Below are 13,291 nucleotides of genomic sequence, written 5' to 3' on the forward strand. Positions count from 1 at the left end.
CCCCGTATCTTTTCTTCAAGTTGTTCCAAATCTCCTTTGCCGAGTCATAGTTGACATATATATCAAACAACTTCTCCGAAAGGTGTCTGATGATGTGGCCACGGCAAGAGCGATTGTGATCTTCCAAGGAGCCTTCAGGTTTTGGCTTACTTGATTGGGTCAAGTCTGCTTGAGAAGAAGACTCGGACGTGTCTTCAACGAGAACGTAGTCTAAGCCAACCTCTTGAAAGAAGAACATGAGTTCCTCTGACCATCGACGGTAATTGGAACCAACCAAAGGTTAAAGCTTTGACAGATCTGGCACTGCGGAGTTCTTTGGCATTCTGAATCGTGATAGAACCAACAAAGGTATTTTTCGCTCAAGATTGTTGGAAACAGAACCAGACTCAGAACAAATGAGAAAGAACAGAGAAGCTTAAGTTGCAGAGCCGTAGAAAATCTACTGCACTTGAGCGAAAAACCGCCTAATCCCGGTGCAAGATAACCAAGATGGCTCACTCCAGGGTTTACTTTGCTCTCAATTGAACTGTGCACTCAATTCAATTGAGATGAAACTCTCAAACTCAAAATCAGAAATTAGAAGAAGAAGAAAAAGACGAAGAAGTAGAAAAGAGAAGAAGTTCTTTTTCATCTCAAAATAGAAGGCTGGGCTCATGTCTTTATACCACAAAATCAAACTTCCCCTCCGAAATTTCAGTCATCTCTCTGCCAGTTACAACCGACCTCAAGCAAAACTGTCGATCTCAACTTTTTCTTTGAGGAAGAAAGACTTTGTCAAAACACAATACACGACAACACCAAAGTTGGGTAATTAAAGCCCATTTGAGAAACATATCCAACAATCCCCCACATGTTTCAAAATTGAAAGAAAACGTTGATGTCCTTAAGACTTGAATCAACGAGAAGAAGAAAAAAAAATTGTTTGAGAGTTTCGCAAAACAAATACATCAAAGGCCTTTTACACAACCCTGCATCATAAGTGTTCTAGTGAGTTAGCCAACAACTCATCTAGTTAGGCAGCCTATACCTTAACACTTACTTAGGTGACTTATCAAGTGTGTGTTGTCTCACACCCCCATACAGGAATAAGATCATTAAGAGACCATATGTCTCAACCTTCCCACCGACAACAACCTGAGAGCTTATCTAACATCAGATTAAGATCATTCCTTCGTTTGACCAATTTGAACCAAGAAATCAAAAGTGAACAGAATTCTTGGTTTGGTATCCAGAATGAACTAACCTGAAAGAGGCTTAAGTCCCATTTCTTTTGCTGTGTCCATAACCATAGGTCCACACAAACCTTTTGTAAGAGGATCAGCTAGATTATTTTCTATCCTCACAAACTCCAGTGATATCACACCAGCTTCAATCAAGCTTCGTATCACTTTATGCCGCATACGTATATGCCGTTTCTTTCCGTTATACAGCCTGTTCATTGCCACAGCAATCGCAGCTTTACAATCACATCTCATGGACACAGAAGGACAAGGTCTTCCCATCATTGGAAAGTCAGCCAGCAGGTTTCTTAACCACTCAGCTTCTTGACCTGCCAATTCAAGAGCAATCAGTTCAGATTCCATAGTAGAACGAGCTATTCAAGTCTGTTTTGTAGATTTTCATGCTATAGCTCCTCCACCCAAAGTAAATACAAAGCCACTAGTAGAATTTACTTCATCATTATCTGAAACCCAACTAGCATCACAATAAGCTTCAAGAACACAAGAAGAACCAGAATAACACAAATTCCAATCAATAGTCCCCTTAAGATATTGCATTAAACGATTAAGTGCTAACCAATGATCAGAACCAGGATTATGAGTATATCTACTCAATCTACTCACAGCATAAGCAATATCAGGTCTTGTGCAGTTCATCAAGTACATAACACTGCCTATGACCTTAGCATATTTAGACTGATTCACACTTTCTCCTCTATTCTTACACAAAAATAATGATGAATCATAAGGAGTTTTAGCACAAGGTTCATCATTCCAATAACCAAATTTCTTGAGAATCTTTTCAATATAATGAGACTGGTTCAAAGAAAATCCAGAATCAGTTTTTACAACTTTAATTCCAAGAATGACATCAGCCTCTCCTAAATCCTTCATATCAAATTTAGAACTTAAAAAAACTTTTGTTTCACACACAATTTCAAGAGATGTACCAAGTATAAGCATGTCATCTACATATAAACATATAATGACATATCCACGTTCATGCATTTTAGAAAACACACAAGTATCACCTTCATTTGAAACAAAACCATTTTCTAGCAAAGTGTTACTAAATTTTTCAAACTATTGCTTAGGAGCTTGCTTAAGCCCATAAAGAGACTTAATCAACTTGCATACTTTATTTTCTTGACCTTCTATAATAAATCCCTCAGGTTGCATCATATATATTTCTTCATGCAAATCACCATTTAAAAATGCAGTTTTCACATCCATTTGATGCACTACTAATTTATGAAACGATGCAACAGCTATCAACATGCGAATGGAAGCAATTTTAGTAACAGGAGCATAAGTATCAAAATAGTCAACTCCCTGTTTTTGCGAAAATCCTTGAGCCACCAGCCTCGCCTTGAATTTGTCAATAGAGCCATCAGCCTTGAATTTTTTCTTTAAAATCCACTTGCACCTGATAGCTTTACACCCACTAGGCAAATCAACAATCTCCCAAGTATGGTTAGTCATTATAGAATCAAATTCATTATTAACAGCTTCTTTCCAAAAAACAGCATCGACAGATTTCATAACTTCAGAAAACGTTTTTGGATCTTCTTCTATCAAGAAAGCAAACACAAATTCTTCACCAATCTCATCATATTCAGCTAGAAAAGAAGTAATAAAATCTGGACCAAACTCAGTTTCAGTTCTCATTCTTTTACTTCTTCTAGGTTCTTCAACATCAACAGAAATTCTTTTACAACTACTAGACAAAGTAGAAGCTCTATTAACTGAATGACTTGAAGAACCAGAATCTAGGTTTCTTTTAAAAGGAAACACATTCTCAAAGAATTCAACATCTCTAGACTCAATCATGCTATCAAATTGCAAAGAATCATGCTTAAAAGTCAAACAACGATAAGCAGCACTATTCAAAGCATAGCCAACAAACACAACATCAACAGTCTTAGAACCAACGACATTCCTTTTAAAAGCAGGCAACCCAACTTTAACAAGACACCCCCACACTTTCAAATAACCCAAGTTAGGAGAATGTCCTTTCCAAAGTTCATAAGGTGTAACAGAAATTCCTTTATGAGGCACTTTATTCAAAATATAACAAGCAGATAAAATAGCTTCCCCCCACATTTGATCAGGTAACCCAGAACTAATAAGCATAGCATTCATCATTTCTTTCAAGGTTCTATTTTTCCTTTCAGCAATACCATTTTGCTGAGGAGAATAAGGTGCAGTTCTTTCATGAATAATACCTTCTTTTAAACACAAAGACTTTAAAATTTCAGATTCATATTCTCCACCTCTATCCGATCTTAACCTTTTAATTTTTCTATCTAGTTGATTTTCAACTTCAGCTTTATATTGCATAAACATTTCACATGCCTCATCCTTTGATCTTAATAAATAAACTCTTGTATATCTAGAAAAATCATCGACAAATGTAATGTAATAATGCTTGCCACCTCTACTAGTGGTGCTTTTAAAATCAGCCAAATCAGAATGAATAAGTTCAAGCAATTCAGATTTTCGATTAACAGGATATGAAAAAGGCTTTCTAGCATGCTTTGCTTCCACACAAATTTCACATTTTGAGATATCCTTTTCTAAGTTATCAGGAATCAAATTAGCATGCTTTAAACGTTTGATTGAGTTCACATTTAAGTGACCTAATCTACCATGCCAAGTATCCAAAGCACTCACAAAGTAAGCAGAAGCACTAGCACTTTCATTCATTATTTCAAGTACAAAGAGATTTCCCTTACAAAAGGCTTTTCCCACATACCCCCCATCCTTAGTTATCACTAATTTTCCAGCCTCATAAGTTTGCTTAAACCCAGCATTCATCATCAAAGCACCAGAAATTAAATTCCTACGCATGTTTGGGACAAACAAGACCTTAGTCAAAGTTAAAATTCTTCCAGAGGATAATTTCAAAGAAACTTCACCAACTCCAGCAACTTGCAAAGCACTAGCATCACCTAAGTACACACTATCACCATGAGATTCATCAAGCGTTTTAAAGAGAGTCTTTTGGCTGCAGATGTGACGTGTGGAACCTGAATCAATGATCCATTCCACCACATAAATCACAACATTTACCTCAGTGGTGACAGCAATTAGTTCTTCTGTGAGGTGAGCTTTGTTTGGTTCCTTTGGCTGAGGAGGTAGACGGCAGTCCTGCTTTTTGTGTCCTGCCTTATTGCAATTCCAGCATTTGAGTTTCTTCTTGAATTCAACAGATGGTTTAAAGGCAACACCATTGTTCTTCCCTTGGTTTTTGTTAAATTTGAACCTGCCCTTTGCACCACCAGAAGTTTCCACCACATTAGCATTATCAGGAATAGTACGAGAGACGGTGTTGTTACCCAAGTAGTTTCTGTTGGCATCCTCAATCATTATGTCAGCAATCAATTCATCAAGCGACATCTTCTTTTTCTCATGCTTCAGCTTGGATCGATAGCCATTCCATGATGGAGACAATTTGTCAATGAGCACTAAAGCAGCCAGTTGCTCATCGATTGGTATGCCTTCAGCCTGAATCTTGGATACAATGGCTTCATACTCGTGGAGTTGATCGAGAACAGGGAGATCATCCTTCATCTGAAAGGAGGTCCATTTTGAAGTCACGTATTGTTTCTTGCCTTCATCTTCAGCCCCGTATCTTTTCTTCAAGTTGTTCCAAATCTCCTTTGCCGAGTCATAGTTGACATATATATCAAACAACTTCTCCGAAAGGTGTCTGATGATGTGGCCACGGCAAGAGCGATTGTGATCTTCCAAGGAGCCTTCAGGTTTTGGCTTACTTGATTGGGTCAAGTCTGCTTGAGAAGAAGACTCGGACGTGTCTTCAACGAGAACGTAGTCTAAGCCAACCTCTTGAAAGAAGAACATGAGTTCCTCTGACCATCGACGGTAATTGGAACCAACCAAAGGTTGAAGCTTTGACAGATCTGGCACTGCGGAGTTCTTTGGCATTCTGAATCGTGATAGAACCAACAAAGGTATTTTTTGCTCAAGATTGTTGGAAACAGAACCAGACTCAGAACAAATGAGAAAGAACAGAGAAGCTTAAGTTGCAGAGCCGTAGAAAATCTACTGCACTTGAGCGAAAAACCGCCTAATCCCGGTGCAAGATAACCAAGATGGCTCACTCCAGGGTTTACTTTGCTCTCAATTGAACTGTGCACTCAATTCAATTGAGATGAAACTCTCAAACTCAAAATCAGAAATTAGAAGAAGAAGAAGAAGACGAAGAAGTAGAAAAGAGAAGAAGTTCTTTTTCATCTCAAAATAGAAGGCTGGGTTCATGTCTTTATACCACAAAATCAAACTTCCCCTCCGAAATTTCAGTCATCTCTCTACCAGTTACAACCGACCTCAAGCAAAACTGTCGATCTCAATTTTTTCTTTGAGGAAGAAAGACTTTGTCAAAACACAATACACGACAACACCAAAGTTGGGTAATTAAAGCCCATTTGAGAAACATATCCAACAATATCTTCCATAATGGCATCCTGCTCGCCGTCTTTCTAACCCTAGAATCGCTCTCAGATCTTATTTTTTGCTAAAGCACCTCTTATATTCTACTTTATGCTTTAATAATTCTTAAAATATTTTCGATATTCGTGTAATATGTAATTGAATATTTTCTCTTATGAAGAAAGACAACAAAATATTAATAATTTTCTATATAAAAGCGATTATCATCGAGTGGTAACTGGTAAGTAATGTTTCCTTTAGTAATTGTCGGTCACAAAAACTTTGAATAGTTTGGTCTTTAATTACTCTTATTAATAGTGAGTTTATATGAGTCAATAAGGACCATCGTCAGAAAATTTCCCCTCCTGTGTATCAAAAACAGAAAGAAAAAAAATTAAAATGTCAAAAAAAAATTTATCGTCGGCAATAACCACCACCGTAATCCATACTTTTATAATAACCATAATACCCCTCCAGCTCCATCAACCAAACAAATCCCGATTAAAACTCCATCACCGGCGGCGAAATCCACCGTCTAGACTAACTCCTCCTCCGCCGCAGCAGCAGCGAGGATCCAGTCTGGATACCGTTCTTACAGGATTCGAAACTTATACAAGACAATCTCATCCATCAACCTAGAAGCAAATCGTGTACATAGCATGATCCAACGACAAGAGACGGTAGACGCCATTAGAACCGATGAGAAGGAACGTCTAAGGATGAACGAGATTCTAATGTATCTGCTTCTGAAACTCGACTCCGTCCCTGTTTTAGATCTGTCGATCAGAGAAGCTCGGAGGAGAGTGAGCTGCAAGCAAGATCGTAGAGATGCAGGAAATACTTGATTCGATCTCGGAGACCAAAGACGAAATTCAATGGTGGAATTACAATGATATTGGAGGAATTGACGGCTCTCAAGGCGGCGGCGCGTGGCCTACGTATTAGGGATAAGCAGTGGAGGAGGAGATGTGTAGAAAGAAATTAATAATATAAAAACAAATTGAATTTTGTTTCGGCTTAATTGTAGATAATTGCTCTAAGTGCTGTGGCTAACAAATGATCAAAGATTAAGGAAAAAGCAGATGAATATGCTGCCTTGATCATGGAAGAACTCGATCGCGACAACCTTGGGTATATTGAGGTTTTTTTTTTTTTTTTTTTNAAAAGCAGATGAATATGCTGCCTTGATCATGGAAGAACTCGATCGCGACAACCTTGGGTATATTGAGTTTTTTTTTTTTTTTTTTGACAACAAATATAATAGAGGTTTGTTATCTACTTATATGGTTGCGCTTGATTTTTTTTGTTTAAAGGTTAAATCATTAAAATCAATATTCAACAATTTTGTTATTTAAATGCATTCAAAAACTATAGAGCAATTGTTTATTTGCAGTTACACAACTTGGAAACCTTGCTTCTCAACAAGATTTTAAGCCAGAAGCTCAAACAACAGTCCATCGTCCGCGAACAAGCGTGCACTCAACAAGATTTTAAGCCAGAAGCTCATACCAACAAAAGATCGGAACCCGCTGAAAAGATTTGCTAGGAATATATCTTACTTCTTCATGGAAAATTGGAAAAGGATTTGGGTGCTGACATTGTGGATATTTATTTGCATGGCTCTCTTCACTTGGAAATTTCTTCAGTATAAACGCAGAACCGTGTTCGAGGTGCCTGGGCTATTGTGTTTCCATGGCCAAAGGCATTGCAGAAACCTTTAAATTCAACATGGCTCTTATTCTCTTGCATGTTTGTAGGAACACTATCACTTGGCTAAGGACCAAGTCCAAGCTTATTGGGTCCGTTGTTCCATTTGATGACAATATCAATTTCCACAAGATAAATTATATATATCTTCTCATAATAAATAAAAAAAAAAAAAAAAAAAAAAAAAAAAAAAAAAANTGATCATAACAATTTGGTTTTTGCTTAATTCTTTTGATCCAAGCAGGTTATTGCGTTTGGGATCGCGGTTGGAATATGCTTACACGCCATATCTAACCTGGCATGTAATTTCCCACGTTTGCTGCATGCAAAAAATGTAGAGTTTAAGCTACTGAAAAAGTTTTTTGGAGACAAGAGAGGCCTGACAATTACGGATGGTTCATGAAAGCAACAGATGGGTGGACCGGTGTCATTATGGTGGTTCTAATGGTAGTGGCCTACGTCTTGGCCCAGTCGTGGTTCAGACGGAACCGGGCGAACCTACCAAAATCGTTGAAACGGTTCAATGCGTTTTGGTACTCCCACCATTTGTTTGTCATCGTTTATGTGCTTCTAATCGTGCATGGCTACTTTGTTTATCTCTGTACGGAATGGTACCACAAGACAGTACGTACCTGATTTTTTTTTTTACGTCTTCATTAATCATGCATGGAATTTTAATTCAGAAAATTATACTAAAAGATCATAATATATACTTTTAATGAAAGCATCGTTAAAGTATAAACATTGGTATAGACGTGGATGTATCTGGCTGTTCCCGTACTACTCTATGCATCTGAACGATTGATTCGTGCATTTAGACCAGGTGCCAAGGCTGTAAATTAAAGATCTTAAAGGTATCTCTATATCTGTTGAAAATATTAAGTTTTCTGTTCGAAAATGGAAATGGGAAGTTCTATAGGAACTCTAGTAATAAAAATTATCAAATCCAAATGCATCCTACAAAACATTAAATTAATTTAAGTTTTAGGTTGCAGTATATCCAGGAAATGTACTTTCACTTTACATGTCGAAGCCTAAAGGGTTCAAGTACACAAAGTGGGCAGTACATATATGTTAACTGTTCTGACGTCTCACCATTACAATGGTAATTAACAAATACCAAACAGTTATAATCATAAGATTTAAACTTCATTATTTTTGGTAACAAAACCTCTCTTTAAATTGTTTAGGCATCCGTTTTCAATTACTTCTGCTTCTGGAGACGATTACCTCAGCATTCATATCCGTACGCTCGGCGACTGGACATCGCAACTCAAATCCATATTTTTGAAGGTTAGTTTTCAAGAGTAACATGTATGGAATTAATGATATACACTTGAATTAGCGTTATAGCTTGTTTTGATTATTTAATTTACAACCCTCAACAAGTCAAAGTGGCCTCTTCATAGCTGACATATGTCAAGCCAATAACATAACCAGGTATTTTATTTATTAGTTGCCTAATTATTTTTAAGAAAACAGAGCATATGAAAGAAGTGCAACTTCACAAAGAAAGAAAAAAGTAGTTTACTATATGATCAGTTTACATGCATGGAAAGGTTTCCAAGGCTGTTAATCGATGGTCCATATGGTGCACCGCAACAAGATTACCGGAACTACGATGTACTGCTTCTGGTAGGTCTAGGGATCGGAGGGACGTCCTTAACAACATCAAGAACCAGAAATCCATCCAACAAGGCAGTACCACAATGTCCCCATAAAAAACTACGTTGCCACAAAACGAGCTTATTTCTATTGGGTAACAAGAGAGCAGGGATCATTAGAATGGTTCGGTGAGGTCATGAACGAGGTAGCTGAGTATGATAGCGAGGGGATGATTGAACTACATAATTACTGCACGAGCGTGTATGAGGAAGGAGACGCGAGGTCAGCAATAATCATGATGTTGCAGTCATTGCACCACGCCAAGAGCGGCATTGACATCGTTTCGGGCACTCGGGTCAGAACTCGACCCGATTGGCGTAGGGTCTTCAAGCATGTCGCTGTCAACCACGTCAATCAACGAGTTGGTATGTCACTATTACAACAATTTTATAAACTATATCATAAATCTTTCTAGTGATTGATTTTACATTTTTTTGTTATGTTTGTAGGGGTTTTCTAGTGTGGTAATACATGCATCATAGGAGAGTTAAAGAGACCGGCTCAAGATTTCTCTAGGAAAACTACAACCAAGTTTCAGTTCCATAAGGAGAACTTGTAGTTCAGTTATATTAATCATCCAACATTAATATTTATAAACTCATTAGTAAATTACTATAACGCATAAGCAACTCATGTTTTGAATAAATGTAGCTACTAATAAACCAATGATTAAAATCCATTATAACTACTTTGAAGAGGTTCCAAATTGAAAAGCTGAGACAACAACTTGAACTTTTCTATAATCTAAATAGGAGAGAAGAAGAGTGTAAATAAAAGGGGACTCACTACAAGAAAACACGGATTTTACGACTACGATCGGCCACTAAATTCGTAGTCGTTAAATTTAGCGACTAACTACCCACTAATTCGCGACTGCTTTATGACTATTCTTACATAGTCACTTTTTAGTCGCTAATTTGCGACAAAATAACTTAGTCGCTAAATGGCGACTAAAACGCGACGAAATAAGAATAGTCGTAAATTTGGCGACTATTTTGCGACATTTTCGGCAGGTCGCAAACGTTTGTCGCAAAATAGTCGCTAAATTAGCGACTAAATGGTAGTTGCTTGTGTAGTCGTAAATTTGGCGACTATTTTGCGACATTTTCGGCGGGTCGCAAAATTTAGTAGCAAAATAGTCGCAAAATGTTGGTTCAAAATCACGTTTTTAGCATTGCGGAGTAGGTGTACCGGTATTTGGTGAACCAAGTTTCAGTTCCATAAGGAGAACTTGTAGTTCAGTTATATTAATCATCCAACATTAATATTTATAAACTCCTGATCTCAGTGGCATTATGTGGTCTAGGCCAATCTCTGATAGCCTGAATCTTCTCTGGATCTACAGAAACTCTCACTGCAGAAACAATATGACCCAGAAAACCCATCTCACGCTGTCAGAAACTACACTTGCTCAGCTTAGCAAACAACTTCTGCTCTCGCAGCTTCTCCAGAACTGCCCTCAACTGCACTGCATACTCCTCAGGAATTTTGGAATAAACCAGGATGTCGTCGATGAAAATGATGATAGACACGTCTAGAAACTCTTGAAACACGCTGTTCATCAATCTCATAAACGCTGCTGGTGTGTTAGTCAACCCAAAAGGCATCACCACAAACTCATAATGCACATACCTCATCCTGAATGCAGTCTTCTTCATATATGCCTCATCTATCGGAATCTGATGATAAAATATACATGCCTATGTTCTCTCTTTTTTTTTTGTAAACCATTGGGCCACAACTGGCCAACCCATTAGCCAAATCCCTACATTCGTACCACTGGCCACTGGTGTGATGGTGCATTCTACAATTAGACTTACTATTTGCCAGTACGTTAAGGTCAGTTCACGCCTACGTTCTCTCATTTATAACTTATTTTTAATCGTTTCCAGGCCAACCGCTGGTCTGATCCAAGTCTTAAAGTACTGATTAACACTGAAACACCCAAATATTCATGAACCAACATGAAACTGAACCAAAAACCAAAATGACAAAAATTTGGGTTACTGATGTTATACTAAATAAATATGTTTACACATACTAAATAAATAATTCTAATTTTTGACATGTTATTACATGATAAAATACATTAAATTTTCTCAAATAAATCTTACTATTTTCAATTGAACTAGCATAAAAAATAAAAGATATATAAAATATGTTCTAGAACAGTTAAAAATATTAAAACAAAAAAAAAATAATCTAATATAGGTGAACCATTGAAAAGACCCGACTCGTTTTTTTTAATAATAAATAATAAATATATAGATATACTATAATAATAAATAAACTACAACTAGTGGTGTCATACCCACTAGCCACCTAATCAAAATCACAATCATCAGCGGAATAACCAATATCAATATCCAATAATATCCAATAATATAACCAATAAATATGACATCAACAATATCCAATAATCAAACAACAAGAAACATAGAACCAGCAACCTAGCAATGTTCTAATGACCCAACTTTAGCAACCTAGCAATGCCAGACAACATCAGACCGAATCCTTAGAACATCCTCCTCTTCATCACCTTGATTCCACGATTGCACTTGCCTTTACCTGCACCATAAACAGATATTGCAATGCATGAGTATTTAATAAATACTCAGTAAGGCAATCCTTCCATCTACTGGGCTATACACACAAGCAATAGAGTCATCTCTAACCATCAAACAACAATCAACAAACAACAAACGACAAACTAGGACTCTGCATCGACCGACACCAACATGCATCGACCAACACCATATGGGGATGCATCGACCGACACAAAGGTTGCATCGACCGATGCAAGTCACACTTGCATCGACCAACACTCGCACTGCATCGACCGACGCATGCTCGACATAACACGAAAACCCTAAAGTTTTACGCGCCGTCCTCGCACTTGCATCGACCGATGCAATGCCGAGCACCGTGTTTCTCCGAAGCTTCTCGCCGGATCTTCGTTCCTACAACCACAAAACTCGATCCCAAGCCACAAGAAAGCTTCCTAACGTCCCAATTACCAATCTAACAAGTCTAACAATACACAGATCCCAGCTAACAAGTCTAACAAGAAAACACTTCCAGGAAGCTCCTACAGCGATCCCAACTACAGATCTCTACAGGAACAGTCTCAAATCACCCAAAATCCTCAAGAACCTTTTCTTTCAAAAACGGCCAAATCCGTCGAATGAGACAAAACCCGACTTAAAGGTTTCCTAACCCAAACCGCAGCGTTTAACTTAAGTCAAAACACAGAAAATTGAACCTGCATCGACCGATGCACCATCTGCATCGACCGATGNCTCAAAAACGGCCAAATCCGTCGAATGAGACAAAACCCGACTTAAGGGTTTCCTAACCCAAAACACAACGTTTAACTTAAGTCAAAACGCAGAAAATTGAACCTGCGTCGACCGATGCACCATCTGCATCGACCGATGCAACTCCCAAACCGGGATTTCGGTTCACGGATGTTACAACTATATATAAAATAATAAGAATAAAGAAGTCAAATAATTTTGTAATATTTTTATTATAAGATATGATATATAAATATATTATCAATTATATTTATGTTTATTCCATACGGGAGTTTGAGAATGTATGTTTTCATTCGGTCCCATCTTGTTTTCTATCAAAAATACAAATTTGTCTCATATTCAGAATGTCCCATATTTGGAATGTTTTCTTTTATGCAACAGAAATTTGAGAACAGGTGTAGGACATGATGGAACATGACAAAACAGAAAGAGAATTACATCCACCCCTAAATATTCATATTTGTCTTAAACGGGTTTTCATCGTTGTTAGCGGTTATATATTTGATTTGATAGTTCACAAATTTAATAGAATCTAACCAATCATTTATCTGATTTAGTTTGTTGTGAGTCCAACCATTATGTTGTTCCAAATTTAAAAAATATTGGTGAAACCATTATTATTACAAATTTTCAAACATTAATAAACTGAACCAAAAATCAAACTAAAATCTCAATTAATATGAGTTTGACTATAAATACTAAAATAAATTGGTTTATAAATATAACCCCGCACATACGTGCGGGTCTGAACCTAGTGTATATTTAGATGAAGCATTCGTTGCATTCTCACGCTCAAAAGTATTTATCATCGATATATACATTTTTGAAGTACGTTTTGTTTTTTACCCTAAAAATCATCTTTATTTGCATAGTTAATCCTTACAATTTGTGTTTTCTTTCCAAGTTAAAAGAGTTAAATGTTTTAGTTTT

The 13,291-nt window shown here is 37.1% G+C and overlaps 2 pseudogenes; both read left to right on the forward strand.

The window, feature by feature from the left end:
• Positions 5,921 to 6,740, forward strand: LOC104783813 (annotated as a pseudogene).
• LOC104783814 lies at positions 6,703 to 9,603 on the forward strand (annotated as a pseudogene).

The sequence above is a fragment of the Camelina sativa genome, chromosome 4 (assembly GCF_000633955.1).
Source record: "Camelina sativa cultivar DH55 chromosome 4, Cs, whole genome shotgun sequence".
NCBI classification, from domain to species: domain Eukaryota; kingdom Viridiplantae; phylum Streptophyta; class Magnoliopsida; order Brassicales; family Brassicaceae; genus Camelina; species Camelina sativa.